This window comes from Ranitomeya variabilis, chromosome 4 (genome assembly GCF_051348905.1).
Source record: "Ranitomeya variabilis isolate aRanVar5 chromosome 4, aRanVar5.hap1, whole genome shotgun sequence".
NCBI classification, from domain to species: Eukaryota; Metazoa; Chordata; class Amphibia; order Anura; family Dendrobatidae; genus Ranitomeya; species Ranitomeya variabilis.
In genome coordinates this window covers 495,703,048-495,719,566 of record NC_135235.1, presented here as the reverse complement: position 1 = coordinate 495,719,566, position 16,519 = coordinate 495,703,048, and the positions used below count along the sequence as shown (strand labels likewise).

Sequence of the window (16,519 nt, the reverse complement as noted above, 5' to 3'; positions counted from 1 at the left end):
TTGCTAGGCCACTGTCAGGATCCCACCCCTGACAGGGACCCCCCTGGATCTTCCCAAGCAACGCTCTTCTCTCACTAGATGTTACCTGGGCAAAACCCAGTCAGCTGTAGTGATGTGTCGTTCACGAACGAGCCGGCACAAAGAGCCGGCTCCCTGCTGTGAACGATGGGAGCCGGCACACCAGTGAGAGCCACTAAAATTCCTGAATGGCTCTCACTGGGCGTAAAATCCCGGGCTTCGGCATGTGTAACTCCGCCCACCTGAGGAAAACTCCGCCCACGCTTCAATTTAATTGGCTCTAAGAAGTGGGCGGTGTTTCTGCGGTAGGTGAGCGGAGTTTCGGACGCATGAATAGATAATGAATAGGGATCCATTTAGGATCCAAAAAGAGTCGGTTCATGAGCCGAAAGAGCCGGCTCTTTTTGGTGAGCGGAGCCATGAGAGCCGGATCACCAAAAAGAGCCGGACTGCCCATCACTAGTCAGCTTCTCCCTAACTTCCTATCCAACCCCCAGTTTTACCAGAGTGTGAGGAGTGGCCTAATACATAGAACCCTCTGCTCCCCCTGGTGGCCGGAGTGTGAAGTGTAATGTGTGTCTGTGATACCTGGTCAGGTAAACTCTTTTAGTGCCATCAGACGTACCATCACTCCCCTTAGTGGCGGAGCGTCAGTACTGCAACGACCAGGACTCTGGGGCGCTGCACTTTTCCTTACAAATCATTCACAGGACCTGGTCCAGCAGCACAGGTCCTTATGGTCATGGGGCTTCAGTGAGGCCCCATATTCCTTCCTAAAAGCTTGTAGGCCAAGTTTTTTCCTCACTTTTCTTTTTTTCCCCCTCTCTCCACATTAACCTAGGAGAAAAAATAAATAAATGTACAAAATTGAAGGCGCACACAGGTACCTGATGTACCCACCAAAGTCTACTTGAGCCTTATCATGAAGCTGCATACAGCACTATGGATAAAGCCTTATGTAAGCGGAGATACTGAAACCTGACACGGGCCTAGTGTGAATCACACAGCTGAGGGATTGCCGCAATACTGACAGCAAGGCAGAAATACAAGCATAGCCGAAAGATGCACAACCATTCATTGTGTTTTAATTAAAGGTAATCTGTCAGCAACATCTACCCCTCAAAATCTGCATATATAAGCAGGTCTTTGAAAAGCGAAATCTATGAATAGGGGAGACAAAAGGTAAATGTAAAAAAAGTGCTTGTATTGTACAGTCCAACCATAACCTACTAAATAGGGTGTTCACATAACGCTGCACGAACCGGTCACCACCAGTACACTACAGATACAGAGGGCTATTAAGCGCATGGAGGGTGTAAACATTCGAGGGTCCCAATTTGGAGGAAACGTAGCTAGTTACAGAAGTGAGGTAATGCAATAGGCCAGTATAAAGAAATGCGTTTTTCAGCCACACTTAAAACTGTAGGTATTGGAAACTAAGAATTGTCCTGGATAATGCATCCAGAGAAGTGGTGCAGCACGTGAGAAGTCTTGGAGATGGGAGTGGGAGGTTCAGATTATTGAGGATGTTAGTCTTAAGTCATTAGCAGAATGGAGGGCACAAGTAGGGTGGTAGACAGATGAGGGAGGAGATGTAGGGTGGTGCTGAACCGTGGCGCGCTTTGTGGGTGAGAGTGATGTTTATATTGGACTCTGCAGCGGATGGGCAACTAGTGCAACGACTGGCACAGGGAAGATGCATCGGTGTAGTGGTTGGAGATGTACATGATTCTAGATGCTGCATTCAGGGAAATCAGTATTTTCATTCACACGCAAATGACGGGTTAGGTGCTCTGGGGAGGACAGAGCACTTCCTGAGCCTCAGCCTTCTAAAAGTTGTTTCCTTACATAGCACCCAGCTTTTAAAAGCTTGACTGATAGCTCAATCACTTTATGACATCAGACAGGAAACTATCAAACAAGCTGAAAAGGTTAGTGCTCAGCGGGAAAAGAACCTCAGGAGTCAGAGGTTTGGGAAGTGCTCTGTCACGCCAAGAGCACATAATGTCATAATAATAATAAATATTATTATTATTATACATTTTTATAGTGCCATTTATTCCATAGCTCTTTACATGTGAAAAGGGGCAAATAGAGACAAATTCAATTAAACATGAGGAAAAAACAAGGCACTAACAGGTACATAAGAAGGGAGAACCCTTCCCACAGTCTGCAGGGGATGGGTGAGGATACACTACGAGAGGGTAGAGATGGTCGCACGGCAGTTCAGTAGACTGAGGATCACTGCAGGTTGTAGGCTTGTCGGAAGAGGTGAGTCTTCAGGTTCTTTTTGAAGGTTTCTATAGTAGGCGAGAGTCTGATGTGTTGGCGTAGAGAGTTCCAGAGTATGGGGGATGTGCGGGAGAAGTCTTGGATGCGGTTGTGGGAAGAAGAGATGAGAGGGGAGTAGAGAAGGAGATCTTGAGAGGATCAGAGGTCGCGTGTAGGTAAGTATTGGGAGACCATGTCACAGATGTATGGAGGAGATAGGTTGTGGATGGCTTTGTATGTCATTGTAAGGGTTTTAATGTGAATTAAAACACCGATTTCTCAGAAATGTAGCAAAAGATAGAAGAAATGAAAAACGTCGAGGTATTTCGTTTTCAGAGACCTACATGCCCATATATGCGGTTTGGAGAGAGTGTGCGTGCATGCGTGTTTTGATCTTACTGACAGATTCCTTTTAACTTGATCTACAGAAGACTCATAATTCCAGTGATCTGTACACAACACACACACAAGCAGAGCTCACTTGTTTATAGGCGGCTCCAGAGCAACGATTCGGGCCTAGCCTATGTCAACAACTTCACCACAGTCCACCTGCTTGGAGCTGTTTGCTTTACAGCAAAGGAATGTAATGACTGTTACCGAGACGCGAGATTATTAACCATTTCTATACCAACCGGCATTAGGGACACATTATATAAGAGCAGTCAGACGCATTACGCACATCACAAATATTCAGGGACAACCTGAACCCCACCACCACCACCCTGGAGCTGATGCTGATCTACAAACTTCTCCAGGGCACCAAGCGTCCTGATACAAGTTCCAACTTGCGAGACGGATTGAGCAATGGTGTCCGAATACAGGACAGTAAGTTACTGACACCACGGGACACCTGTACTTGAGCGTTAGCTCCACAATGTCAAGTCCGCTGCTCAAGCAAAGTAGGGTCTGAAAGGTAAACAGCTTTATTTAGAGGAGCAGGGGGTTATTCTCAGCACATCCTCGAAGTTCAGTGGAGGACAGGCACAGACGGTGTGACGTTCAATGTCATATGCAAATGAGACACACGTCACCGGATTCTTCCCTGTGAAATATAAGGAAGGCGGATGCCGTTTATAGCTGGAGCTGTGCGGATAAACTTTATATAGAAATGTCTGCAGCAATGTAAGTGCCCCCGCAAGGCCCCCCACCATCAGAACGGTTATTATGGCACGCGCCTTATGACTCTTCCCACTGATTTACATCGCCCCTCCTCTAACTTTTCCAAGTCGTCTGTTTACAAGTTGACATATGTCTCCGACCTGGGGAATATATATGCATCATATAATAATCCTGACATCGTACGATCGGCCGCGTCATTAATGCTGACCTAAATATGTGCCCTGGGCATCCTGCATTTATTATCTGTCACAGGCTGTAATCTCCCATCATCTACATAGCAGGGATGAGGCTGCTGGAGGGCCATACTATTAACCCCTTGCTACCCCAGAGGGAAGACGCTGCGGACAGTACCCAGCTCACGTACAGCACAGGTCCTATAGGGCGTGAGGATGAGATCCACACACGACACCTGGCAGGAATTCAGATTTCCATAGAAGGAATGACATTTCAAGCAGATTTCGCCCACAGATCGCACCCCACCCCCTGTATAAAGCACCCTGGGCGGCGAACAGACCCGGATTATACATCTGCATACGGACAGGCCTGGGGAGAAGAAGAAAGGGAGGGGAAGATGGGGCGAGCAGGTTTCAGGGACATCAGTGTCCTCTATAGCACTGGCAAAATAGGACCTGCTAACCTCTTCCCTGCCAGGAGGAGCAGCAGTAATAATAATGGAGGGAGGGGGAGTCATAAGGAGGATGAGGAGAGGATAAAGAGGAGGAGAGAGGGGGAGGGAGAGGTACAGATGGAGGAAAGATGATCAACTACAGGGACAGGCGAGAAGGGAGCAGGACAGAAGCGCACAATAGGGCAGACCCAGGAAAGCAGCGGACACAAAGAGCCCCCGGACTGCCCCAGGGAAGTCAGCACAATGCACCACATACAGCAATGAATAAGCCAATAAACAGCCGGGAAGACCCCCATCATTGTTCTCTGCTGTCAGCCACACCGTACATAGGGTTAATTCATAAACATGTCCTTTCCTCGTCCCCTCCCCCACCCTTCTCTGTCCATTGTCACCTGTGACAACATCTGGTGCTCAGCCAGTGACGTCACGTTGTAATAAATACAGATATATTACCACCAGCATCTATGTACACACATACTCTGTGCGGGGATTTAACCCTCTCCAGCCCATCCCCTGGCAGCCATAGACTAACCCCTGCAGCGCCTTAGGGGCTACAGTGGAAAGTTCAGCTGTAGGTAAGAGAAATACAACCATTCTTCCCATCCTTAGCGCTGGGGTCAGCAGCAGCAGCAGCAGCAGCACTCACCTTCCCGTGCAGCAGTCAGTGGATACAGGCACAGCCAATGTCCAGGTCGCGATACAGAAGGCCAGCTGAGGTAGGTGCACAGCGCTGCACACAGGACGGGCTCTGCCGGCTCATCTCACGGCTCGCTCATTAGAATAGCCTCAACAGCTGACAGCTACGTCACTGACACGGCCCCGCCCCCATGCCTGACGTCACGCTCTGCAGTTTAAACTGCTGGGGGGAGGGGCCTGGAGGGGACGCTGCGGTGACGTCATAGCGGTGGGAGCACGGGACGGGGCTTGTGGTCACCATTGGATCCGCTATTTGGGCAAACACGGGGGGAACATGCAGACTCCCTGCAGATGTCCTTAGTATTAGGGTATGTGTCCACGTTCAGGATTGCATCAGGATTTGGTCAGGATTTTCCATCAGTATTTGTAGCCAAAACCAGGAGTGGAACAAATAGAGGAAAAGTATAAGGCTACGTTCACATTTGCGTTGTGCGCCGCAGCGTCGGCGCCGCAGCGCACAACGCAAACAAAAACGCGGCAAAACGCACGCTAAAACGCTGCGTTTTGCGCCGCATGCGTCGTTTTTGCCCGCAAGTTGGACGCAAAAAAAATGCAACTTGAAGCGTTTCTTGCGTCCAACGCTTGCGGCCATGCGGCGCAAAACGCAGCACAACGCATGTCCATGCGCCCCCATGTTAAGTATAGGGGCGCATGACGCATGCGGCGCCGCTGCGGCGCCCGACGCTGCGGCGCTGACCGCAAATGTGAACGTAGCCTAATAGAAACATATGCACCACTACTGCATTTATCCCCCACTCCTGGTTTTGGCTTACAAATACTGATGGAAAATCCTGACCAAATCCTGATGCAATCCTGAATGTGGACACATACCCTTACCCATATTTCAGTTTGTGAGACCACGCGCACAGCCCCAAGTCATCGTGTCAGAGCGTTGCTGCTGCGCTGCGTAGGTAAGCTATAAGGCTATGTTCACACGCTGCGGATTTTGCTGCGGATACGCAGCTTTTCCGCAGCTGCAGGTCCGCAGCGGTTTCCCATGCGTTTACAGTACAATGTAAACCTATGGGAAACGCAATCCGCAGTGCACATGCTGCGGAAAAAAACGCACGGAAACGCAGCAGTTTACATTCAGCAGCATGTCAATTCTTTGTGCGGAATCCGCAGCGGTTTTACACCTGCTCCATAATAGGAATCCACAGGTAAAATCCGCAGTAAATCTGCAGGTAAAACACAGTGCATTTTACCTGTGGATTTCTCAAAATCGGTGCTGAAAAATCCGCAACGTGGGCACATAGCCTCAGTTCTCACTCACACTGGCATATAACATGGCCGGGGGCTATGTGATGTTTTTATCGGATAGCACTCGGGCCAATGTTATGCTTTGAGGAAGTGGAGATCTGCGATTATTTTCTCATGGCGATTCGGCATCCTGCGTGGGGCTCCGATATTTGGGTCACACGCACCCATACAGGTCTATGGGTGCGTGTGAAACATCAGACAGCACTCAACGTACGCTCACAGAGACAATAGGATGGAGAAATTAAATTCTCCATCTTCTCCGCACCTGTGCTGCCTCACCTGCAATTCTGCCAGTTTGAGCTAAGAGCCATTTGCATAATCGACCCGATTCTCTCACATGAGAGAAAATACGCCAGTGTGAGCGAGCCCCTATACTGTGAATCGGGGGCTTCTGGCATAGGTTTCTATGGTCCAGTAGCTACAAGCAAGTCATACACCACCAAGCACAATGGCAAGTATCAGTTGGCGTGGAGTAAAGCTGCCACCACTGGACTCTGGAGCAGTGGAATCATATTCTGTGGAGTAATAAATCACACTTCTCTATCTGCCAGTCTAATGGATGAGTCTGGGCTTGGTGAATACCAGGATGTCTGCCCCAGGTGTTCCTATGCAATGTAGTTACATCAAATGTACTTACCTTATATAGAGGGAAGCTTGATTTACTTCAGTGGTCGGCAATGTGAGGTTCTCCAGCTCTTGGAATACTACAGCTACCACTGACTTTTATTGTCTTTTCTATAGAATGCTAGCTGTCAGGCTGCAGTGGCAATGGCCTCCAGTACAACAGCGGAATGGTATCATATACACACATTTAGGGCTCCTACTCACTTGCACGAAACTCGGATGAGTCTCGCATGTTAATACCCAGCTCTGCTGCCGGCACTCAGATCGGAGCGTGCGGCCGCATAGGAATACATGCAGCCGCACGCTCGGCTCCTCTGTGCCAGGTGCAGTGCCGGGTATTGCCGAGTTGCTCGCAAGTGAGTATGAGCCCTTAGTGACAGTATCATGTACAGTGCCAGCAAAAAAATATAAGTTTATCGAAATCACAAAATGTAACTTTCAAGTGTTTTATTGTGAATATTTCATGACAATTAGTATTTCTTCATGACACCCTTATATTTTATCACAATCTGCAGTGATAGCCAGTTTTGCTATTAGACAGTTTACAGTTTTTGATTATCTCCCCCATTGTGTGGATTTTATATGTAAGGCTGGAGTCACACTAGCGTATGGCTTCCGATGCGAGAGCATGATATGCGATATACTAATGACCCTTGGCCCCTGCTCTGCTGCGAGTGGGGGCCGAGTGTCATGCGACTGCGCTTCAGTCCTCTCACACAGAAAGGATCAGAGCACAGCTGCGGTGGAGGTGGAGAAAGTAATTTCTCCATCTCCTCTGCTGCCAGCGCCAGCATTTATCGCACCGCACCATAGACCTATATGGGTGCGACTGAGCTGAGTCTCGTTGCCAATTGTAGCATGCTGCAATTGTTTTCGCACGGTGATTCGGCATGAGAAAATAATTGCAGATGTGAGCTGCCCCATAGAGTAACACTGCGCTGAGTGCTATGCATTGTTTTTTGATATGCATGGCCCCCTCATCCCTATCCTGGTATGCATGGCCCCCTCATCTGTACCCTGGTATACATGGCCCCCTCATCCCTACCCAGGTATGCATGGCCCCCTCAGCCCTACCCTGGTATACATGGCCCCCTCATCCCTATCCTGGTATATATGGTCCCCTCATCCCTACCCAGGTATGCATTGCCCCCTCATCCCTCTCCTGGTATGCATAGTCCACTCCTCCGTACCCTGGTATGCATGGCTCCCTCATTCCTATCCTGGTATACATGGCCCCTTCATCCTCATCCTGGTATGCATGGCTCCCTCATTCCTATCCTGGTATGCATGGCCCCTTCATCCTCATCCTGGTATGCATGGCCCCCTCATCCCCATCCTGGTATACATGGCCCCTTCATCCTCATCCCCATCCTGGTATGCACAGCCGCCTCAACCCTATCCTGGTATGCATGGCCTCCTCATCTCTATCCTTGTAGGCATGTCCCCCTTATTCCTAGCCTGGTAGGCATGGTCCCCCTCATACCTATCCTGGTATGCATAGCCCCCTCATCCCTATCCTGGTATGCAGGGCCCCCATCTCCATCCTGGTATGCATGGCCCCATCCTTATCCTGGTATCATTGGCTCCCATCCCCATCTTGGTGTATATGGCCCCCTCATCCGTATTCTGGTATGCAGGTCCCCCATCTTTATCCTGGTATGATTGGCCCCCATCCCTATCCTGGTATACATGGCCAGTTGAGAAAATACTTGGCACTCAGGAGAATTTTTGTTGCAAGGTTCAAAAGTAGATTTTTATTTTGGTGCATCCAGTTCAACATATAAACGTTTTCGGTCTCGACAAATGAGACCTTCATCAGATATAGTTGTCAACGCTGGAGACCATGGGTAGTGTGTGTGTAGGTCACACACTGAGTATGGAGGCAGGGAGTGGGAGCGCAGGGCGCCTGAGGTGCTGGAGGGCAGTATATGGCGCGTGTAGCAAGGCGAGAACACTCGCAATATGAGAAGCGCTGAGCGGTGCCGCTGCCAGGGGCGATGTGTGCGCTGTGCTGCTGAGCAAGGGGACGTCTCCAGCGTTGACAACTATATCTGATGAAGGTCTCATTTGTCGAGACCGAAAACGTTTATATGTTGAACTGGATGCACCAAAATAAAAATCTACTTTTGAACCTTGCAACAAAAATTCTCCTGAGTGCCAAGTATTTTCTCAACTTATAATTACGGGTTGGATCCCCAACTTGAGCACCTCCCAAGCATCCCTGAGTGCCGTAGTCATCTCGTTCCACCTGGTATACATGGCCCCCATCAGAAAAACATTAAAATAACATAAACCATTATACTTACCTTCCTGCGCTCCCTCGCACTGTTCTGTTCCGATGCTAGCAGCTGATTTATGCTTGCAAGCAGTGCACGACAGGGACCTCATGTGCTGCTTACAAGCCGAGGACAGCAGCTGGAATACTCACTACTCCCCACGCTGGGAATATGTGCGTGGAGAGCAGTGAATATTCATTGCGCTTTAATAGCGGATACAGTGTTAGCGGCAGCCGCCGGCTTCCTGTAACTGCCGGGCTTTCACATGTGCTCGCTACTAAAGCACATGAGTATTCACTGCATTCCACTCATATGGGAGTGGAAAGCAGTGAATATTTATTGTCTTAAGTAGCGGGCACACAGGAACGCGCGACAGCTGCAGGAAGTGGGCTTCTACGGCTAACAGCATGTCCGCTCATGGGCGCGGAATGGAATGCAGTGAATATTAATTTCTCTTTAGCAGCGAGCACAGGAATTAGCCGCAGCCGCTGGCTCCTGCCTCCTGTGACCCGCTGCTACATTGGTGCCGCTCCCCATGCACAGCAAGAGCAGGTACATCTGGACTATAAGTGTAGCGCCCCCACTGCCGCAGGGCCGAGGGGTACCCAGTACCGGGCCTCTGAGTCTCTGCTCTGGGGTTGTCACGGCGGCTAGGCCCCGGTCCGTGACCCTGCCGCGGGGCGCACAGTGAATGATAGGTGCGGATGTTGGTGGTGGTGGTGCGGTGCAGTAAATAACGAGGACACCAGGTTGCAGTCTCTTTACCTCTTTACTGAAGATCTCTGAGTCCACAGTCCAGAATACGGTTCACCAGGCTGCGCAAGTCCGGCCGGTCCAATGGCACCTCCAGAGTTCTCTTCACAGGTGGAAATCGGTGCCTTCCTTCTAGCGCTATGTGTTGCGGTCCTCCCCTGCTGTGCTTACGGAAAGTCCCCACAACCGTTGTGTCTGTTTCTTAAGTTCCCTCACAACTCGATTAAATGATGTTCTTCTAATCCTCCGTCCCTCCCTGATGTTCTGGTTGGGACGGCACCCGTTTGACGGGTAGGCTCGGAGCTCTTCCGGGACCCTAGAGTCGCCCCTCTCCACAAGGTGCCCCCCAAGACTTCATAGGTGATTTGTGTGAGACAGCCCGCCTTAGACTGACTGTCCTGCCGCTGTTTAGAGTATTGCTTGAAGCTGAATGTTATAATACTCCCTCGGCGTTCCGGCCACCGGTAGTGCGCCTCAGTAGGGTGTTGCTCCGGTCTTACAGCACGACCCCTACTGGTATTCTCCTATTGCTTGATCTCGTTTCTCACTCAGCACAATCTATCTCGCTTCTAGTCCTTTCTTGGGCCCCGCCGCTTCCCGGAGCTGGCGCGGACCCGTTACGTTCTTTCCAATGCCAAGCCTCTGTCAGGATCCCACCCCTGACAGAGACCCTACTGTATCTTCCCCTACAACACCCTCTGCCACAAGGTGTTGCCTGGTTCCAACCCAGTCAGCTTTCTGATCTCACTTCCTGCCTGACCCCCAGTTTACCCACTATGGTGGGGAGTGGCCTAATGAATAGCACCCTTAGCTCCCCCCGGAGGCCCAGCTGTGAAATGTATTGGTGTCTGTGATACCTGATCAGATGAACTCCTTCAGTGCCATCGGATGCACCGTAGCTCCCCATAGTGGCGGAGCCACAGTACTGCAACGACCAGGACTCTAGGGCGCTGCACTCCCCCCTGGTTAAACACAGTACTCCGGGACTGGGAAGAAAACAACAATACAAGTTAGCAAAAAGACATACAATTTTGTTGAGTGCAATAACAATAAGCATATTTGAACAGAGCTTCCCTTTATGGGAGGTGAGGACACTTGAACGTTACAAACATGGTAAAATATCATAGCAACATGCTATAATTAACTTTTCTTACCCAACCGGGTATTCTACTTAAGTGCAAAAATTGTTGAACAATAATTTAACTTTGCCTTTAAGGACATACACTCTTTTATCCACTAAAGACCTTCCTATAATCACATTATAAGGCAATTTAACTTTTTCATTCTCCTTCTTTAAATCTGCAGGACCGCCTGTCCTATCGGCACCAGACCTACTGCCTCTCCTTTCTGTTACAGGACCGCCCCGTTCAGCCAGGGCCTACTGCCTTTTCAACTACTATACACAGTATAGAACATAACATTACTTTCAGTCTAAGAGCACTAAGTCATCTCTACATGACTCCTATGAGGACTCAGGGTTTACCTTCTATCCTAACTATCTATCAGCATTATCAAAAAACATTTTCTATCGAACATTAAGCCTTCTCATTATCTTTCTTCCTTTCATGCATGCTGGACACCACGTCTATCCCTACGGGTCCACTGCATCCCTCTTCTATCTTTCACCTTTTACTTCTCAGAGCACATCATCAGTATTTCTTCACATTTAACTAATTAAACACATATAACTTTTCTCATATAAACATTATCATCATCTCCTTTGATCAAGACATTATTGCTTCCTGTCTTAAAGCAATATCACAGTTTAAGCGTAGCAATCGAACATCCCCTTTAAGAGGGGACCAAGTCTCTATGAGGTAGCGTATCTTCTCAAGCTACCAGTCCATACTCAGCAAAGGTTCCAGTGCGGTATCTTCACAAAGAGTCCTTTTTGAAGTAAAACCAGTAGGAAGCGCCTTTAATAAGGTGCAAACTATTTACAAGAAGTTCGGATCATGCACTGTTCATGATTTCAGCAGTTCTAAAACTTGTGCAAAAACTTTGGAAAGACAAACAAAACAAAACACTAGGGATCCCGGGTCAACAAAAGGATCCCTTTAAAAGTTTACCCTGGACGGGTTTAGCAGCCAAACAGGAAACAAACAGTTAAAAACTATGTACATAATAATAAAGCAATTATGCTTACTCGTCCTTTGTGGAGCAGGGTGGTTTCCGATCTGGCCTCACCAGGCCAACGGATCGCACTGGTGAGCCAGGACGCGGTTCCGGTCCCCGCAGCGATAAGATCCCTCGCCGGGAGGCCCTTCTCACTGGCAGGTGCACACGTCCCTCCGGGGCACGGCGAGGCCGGGCTTCTCGAGGTTCTGTTGGGCCGGGCTCTGCTGCCCCCTTTACGGGATCATCTTCTTCCGGTGTTCCGGCAGCAGCCTGGAGGGCAATGCATAGCTGTACGCCTCGGGCTATCCAGCCCGTCCCACCAGCTTTCCTCCTCCACCTCGTGTAGGTCACAGCGTCGCCCGGCTCCAGATCACGAGCGAACCTCCTGCTGCAGGGCTCCACCTCCTCCCGATCGACACGGACCTGCAGTGGCTCCCCAATCTCCTGGATGACTCCTCTCCCATGCCGGGAGTTAAAAGACACTACCACACCCCAGTGTGATGGCGGGATCTCCGGGGCTCTGACCAAGTCAATCGGCGCTGCAGGTTGGGGCCGGCTCCGCCACGCTGCCATCAGACGCCGTAGATGTTCGGCGTCCGGCATGATCTTCAGGTCCGGCGTCTGTAGCGTACCTCCAGCCGCGGCCAGGTGGGAGGGAACAGGGGACACTGGGGACAACCGGATCTCCGTGGGCTGGCCCAGCCGAGTAAGCACGCGGGCATCAGCCTCCAGCCGGCGGGCTAGCTGTCGGGCCTCGGCTGCAGCCACACACTCCTCAGACAGCGGGAAAGGGGGTCGGCCCATCGGTGGCTCCGTGAGGGTCAGACCCCGCAGCGTTGGCGCTTCTGGGGCTGTGTCGGGTTGCGCAGCCTCAGGCCGGATCGGGTCAGCCCCACGCGGTGTTCCTGGTGTCGCCATCTTTGCCTTTTCTCCAATGTTCTCTTCCCGCGGTCTCTTTCGTGGGCGGCCCCGTCTCCATGGTCTCCACCCTCCAAACAGGATCAGGAGGCGGACCTCAGCTGTTGACGGACACGTCCTCAGGACACAGAAATATTTGGACTGGGCGGCCATTGCTGTTCGCGCTCTCCAGCTTGCCTACGCCCACTTCACGCCCCTCTTCTCTTCCTGCGCTCTCCTCAGCGCTGCAATGGCGGCGGATTTTGGCGGCAAATGGCGCAGCACAGTCCTTGCAATAAAGTACAGTCCAAGCACAATAAATCACAGTTCCAAGGCACACATGACCTGATTCTTCAGGCTTAAGTAGATCCTGTTCATGACGCCAAAGTTTGTAGCGCCCCCACTGCCGCAGGGCCGAGGGGTACCCGGTACCGGGCCTCTGAGTCTCTGCTCTGGGGTTGTCACGGCGGCTAGGCCCCGATCCGTGACCCTGCCGCGGGGCGCACAGTGAATGATAGGTGCGGATGTTGGTGGTGGTGGTGCGGTGCAGTAAATAACGAGGACACCAGGTTGCAGTCTCTTTACCTCTTTACTGAAGATCTCTGAGTCCACAGTCCAGAATACGGTTCACCAGGCTGCGCAAGTCCGGCCGGTCCAATGGCACCTCCAGAGTTCTCTTCACAGGTGGAAATCGGTGCCTTCCTTCTAGCGCTATGTGTTGCGGTCCTCCCCTGCTGTGCTTACGGAAAGTCCCCACAACCGTTGTGTCTGTTTCTTAAGTTCCCTCACAACTCGATTAAATGATGTTCTTCTAATCCTCCGTCCCTCCCTGATGTTATGGTTGGGACGGCACCCGTTTGACGGGTAGGCTCGGAGCTCTTCCGGGACCCTAGAGTCGCCCCTCTCCACAAGGTGCCCCCCAAGACTTCATAGGTGATTTGTGTGAGACAGCCCGCCTTAGACTGACTGTCCTGCCGCTGTTTAGAGTATTGCTTGAAGCTGAATGTTATAATACTCCCTCGGCGTTCCGGCCACCGGTAGTGCGCCTCAGTAGGGTGTTGCTCCGGTCTTACAGCACGACCCCTACTGGTATTCTCCTATTGCTTGATCTCGTTTCTCACTCAGCACAATCTATCTCGCTTCTAGTCCTTTCTTGGGCCCCGCCGCTTCCCGGAGCTGGCGCGGACCCGTTACGTTCTTTCCAATGCCAAGCCTCTGTCAGGATCCCACCCCTGACAGAGACCCTACTGTATCTTCCCCTACAACACCCTCTGCCACAAGGTGTTGCCTGGTTCCAACCCAGTCAGCTTTCTGATCTTACTTCCTGCCTGACCCCCAGTTTACCCACTATGGTGGGGAGTGGCCTAATGAATAGCACCCTTAGCTCCCCCCGGAGGCCCAGCTGTGAAATGTATTGGTGTCTGTGATACCTGATCAGATGAACTCCTTCAGTGCCATCGGACGCACCGTAGCTCCCCATAGTGGCGGAGCCACAGTACTGCAACGACCAGGACTCTTGGGCGCTGCATAAGACGCACCCCATTTTCCTCCACATTTTTGTGGATGAAAAAAGTGTGTCTTATAGACCAAAAAATATAGTACGTGGCTGAAATCATACAACCAGTGTCTGATACATACTACCCTTTATGATTTTCTAAAACCACATTTACTTGCCTTTTACTATAGTTTTATGCACATTTTCAGTTAGTTCTTCTAACCAACCCTTATAATATTACACAGCCCTTCATGTACAGGCAAGAAATAAAGTGAAGAGCAAACCGCGGCGTATAATGGAGGCTGATGAAACACTTCCTAGATGTTACTCCCTAACAGCCCAGCAGTTTTTTCTTCACACTGACATTGATTCTGAATCCCATATTTTATACATAGAAGAAAAGGAAAAGAAACTTTAATTAAAAAAGAAGCCATTATCATCTAGAATCCACAAACTCCGAGCGCTGAGTCCTGGCTAGTAATTATATAGAAATCCAACAATGCTTCCGTCCTGAGGCTGAGTACGAGACCACCTTCTACTGTCTAGTCCTGCACCCGGGGACCATACATCTAGTATCACCTATCATTTTAGCACATGGATAGATCACGTGACAGGACGTGTTTGTGTCTTGAAGAGCTTATTAAAATGCACAATTTAAGTCTTGTATTTCCCAGTCGGTGGATGACAGTGTGATAATTAGCTTTGTAATGCTAAGTCAGCATGTTGTTATTCACTCGTCTTCACTATGACATTTCTGGAAAGCCACTGATTACTTCATAAGAAAAGACTGATGGCATTACGTTTCTCATTGATAGACACGATAATAGTTCATAATAACACTCCAGGAAGGTCCCTGTGTTCATGAAGGTTGGACCACCAAAACTGGTAGTGGCGCATATGAAAATACCACCAGCTCTTCACTATTAGGCCGGGATCACACATACGCAAGATACAGCCGAGTCTCGCAGGTGAAAACCCAGCTCTGGCGCCGGCACTCCAGAGCGGAGCGTTCAGCCGCACAGCAATACATGGAGCCGCACGCTCCGCTCCGGAGTGCTGGCGCCAGAGCTGGGTTTTCACCTGCGAGACTCGGCCGTATCTCGCGTATGTGTGATCTCGGCCTTAAAGAGGTGGTCTGGGCAAGTGCAGGCGACCGCATTTTCGGTCCAAGTGTGATCTCACAAAACATCAAATAGCACCTGGACCAATGTTATTCTATAAGGCTGTGCATATGCCTGATTTTTTCCTTGGATCGAGTCTGTCGGAGGATAAAAAAAGCATTCACCATTTGCACCCCTAAATCGGAACACAATTGGCTAGTGATGAGTGAGTGTGCTCATTACTCGAGTTTTCCGAGCATGCTCAGGTGCTCTCTGAGTATTTTGGCGTGCTAGATTATGTTTGTGTCCCCACAGCTGCATGATTTGCAGCTGTTAGACAGCCTGAATGCATGTGAGGATTCCCTAACAAACAGACAATCCCCACATGTATTCAGGCTGTCTAGCAGCCGCAAATCATGCAGCTGTGGGTTACAAACATAATCTGCGAGAACGCCCAAGATACTCGGAGATCACCCGAGCATGCTCGGAAAACTCGAGTAATGAGCACACTCGCTCATCACTACACTTGGCCATTCAAGTCAATGAGTTCATGGACAAAATCGGACGGTACTCAGTTGTCATCTGATTGCTTTCTGATTTTCATGGACTGACAGAATGGATAAGATGGAGGAAAACTTAGAAATTATACACAAATTACACACTGCAACTGCACACTTATTTCTGAAAAGTACATTATGGTTGAGATGTTAACTACATCCCTAGCAGGGTTTAATTTCCAAAAGAGTCACTTTTGGGGGGGGTTTCCATTGTACTGGTACCTTAACTGTGCAACATAGAGCTGGAAAAACAATGTAGCAAATTTGGCACTCCAAAACTCAAAAACTGCTCCTTCTATTTTGAAACACAAGATACAACCAATGGATCAAACATAATATGTCTAAACTCCAAACAAGCAATAGCACAACCAAGGGCAACTCTAGATACACAGAGACCCAAAGGAGTATATTTCAAAATAGTATTTATTAAGTATAAATATAAAATCTAATAATTCATAGCAGGGTAAACACTAACCAAGCATGGCTGGAGAATACAAGTTGACCACATAAAATTGAAATAATTAGAACGCACTATATGTCACTATAATACAATATAATATATAGTATAGGTTTAGCAATTCAAAGCTCATAGATGCTCTGCACCAAAGCGGCTACATAAACATGGTGCCCCATTATAAACCAATGCTAAAAGCATACCAGTTATGTCTATTGACAATATACATATAATAACTTGCAAAGTGCAAGGA

At 49.5% G+C, this 16,519-nt stretch overlaps 1 protein-coding gene and 1 long non-coding RNA gene across 4 annotated transcripts in view; one reads left to right on the top strand and one right to left on the bottom strand.

Moving 5' to 3' along the window:
• TP53INP2 (tumor protein p53 inducible nuclear protein 2) overlaps positions 1–4,870 on the bottom strand; it is a 29,100-nt gene extending 24,230 nt beyond the window's left edge. For both annotated transcript variants that reach the window (XM_077251972.1, XM_077251974.1), the window contains exon 1: positions 4,683–4,870. The gene's annotated coding sequence lies outside the window, so the exon portion shown is untranslated. The remainder of the gene's footprint in view (positions 1–4,682) is intronic.
• A 698-nt stretch (positions 4,871–5,568) lies between these two features.
• LOC143765379 (uncharacterized) overlaps positions 5,569–16,519 on the top strand; it is a 29,832-nt gene continuing 18,881 nt past the window's right edge. The window contains exon 1 of one of the 2 annotated variants that reach the window (XR_013213378.1): positions 5,569–5,643. This is a non-coding gene — a long non-coding RNA (uncharacterized LOC143765379). Of the gene's footprint in view, positions 5,644–6,950; positions 6,973–16,519 lie in introns of those variants that run through there. The other variant, XR_013213379.1, reaches the window with a different exon arrangement.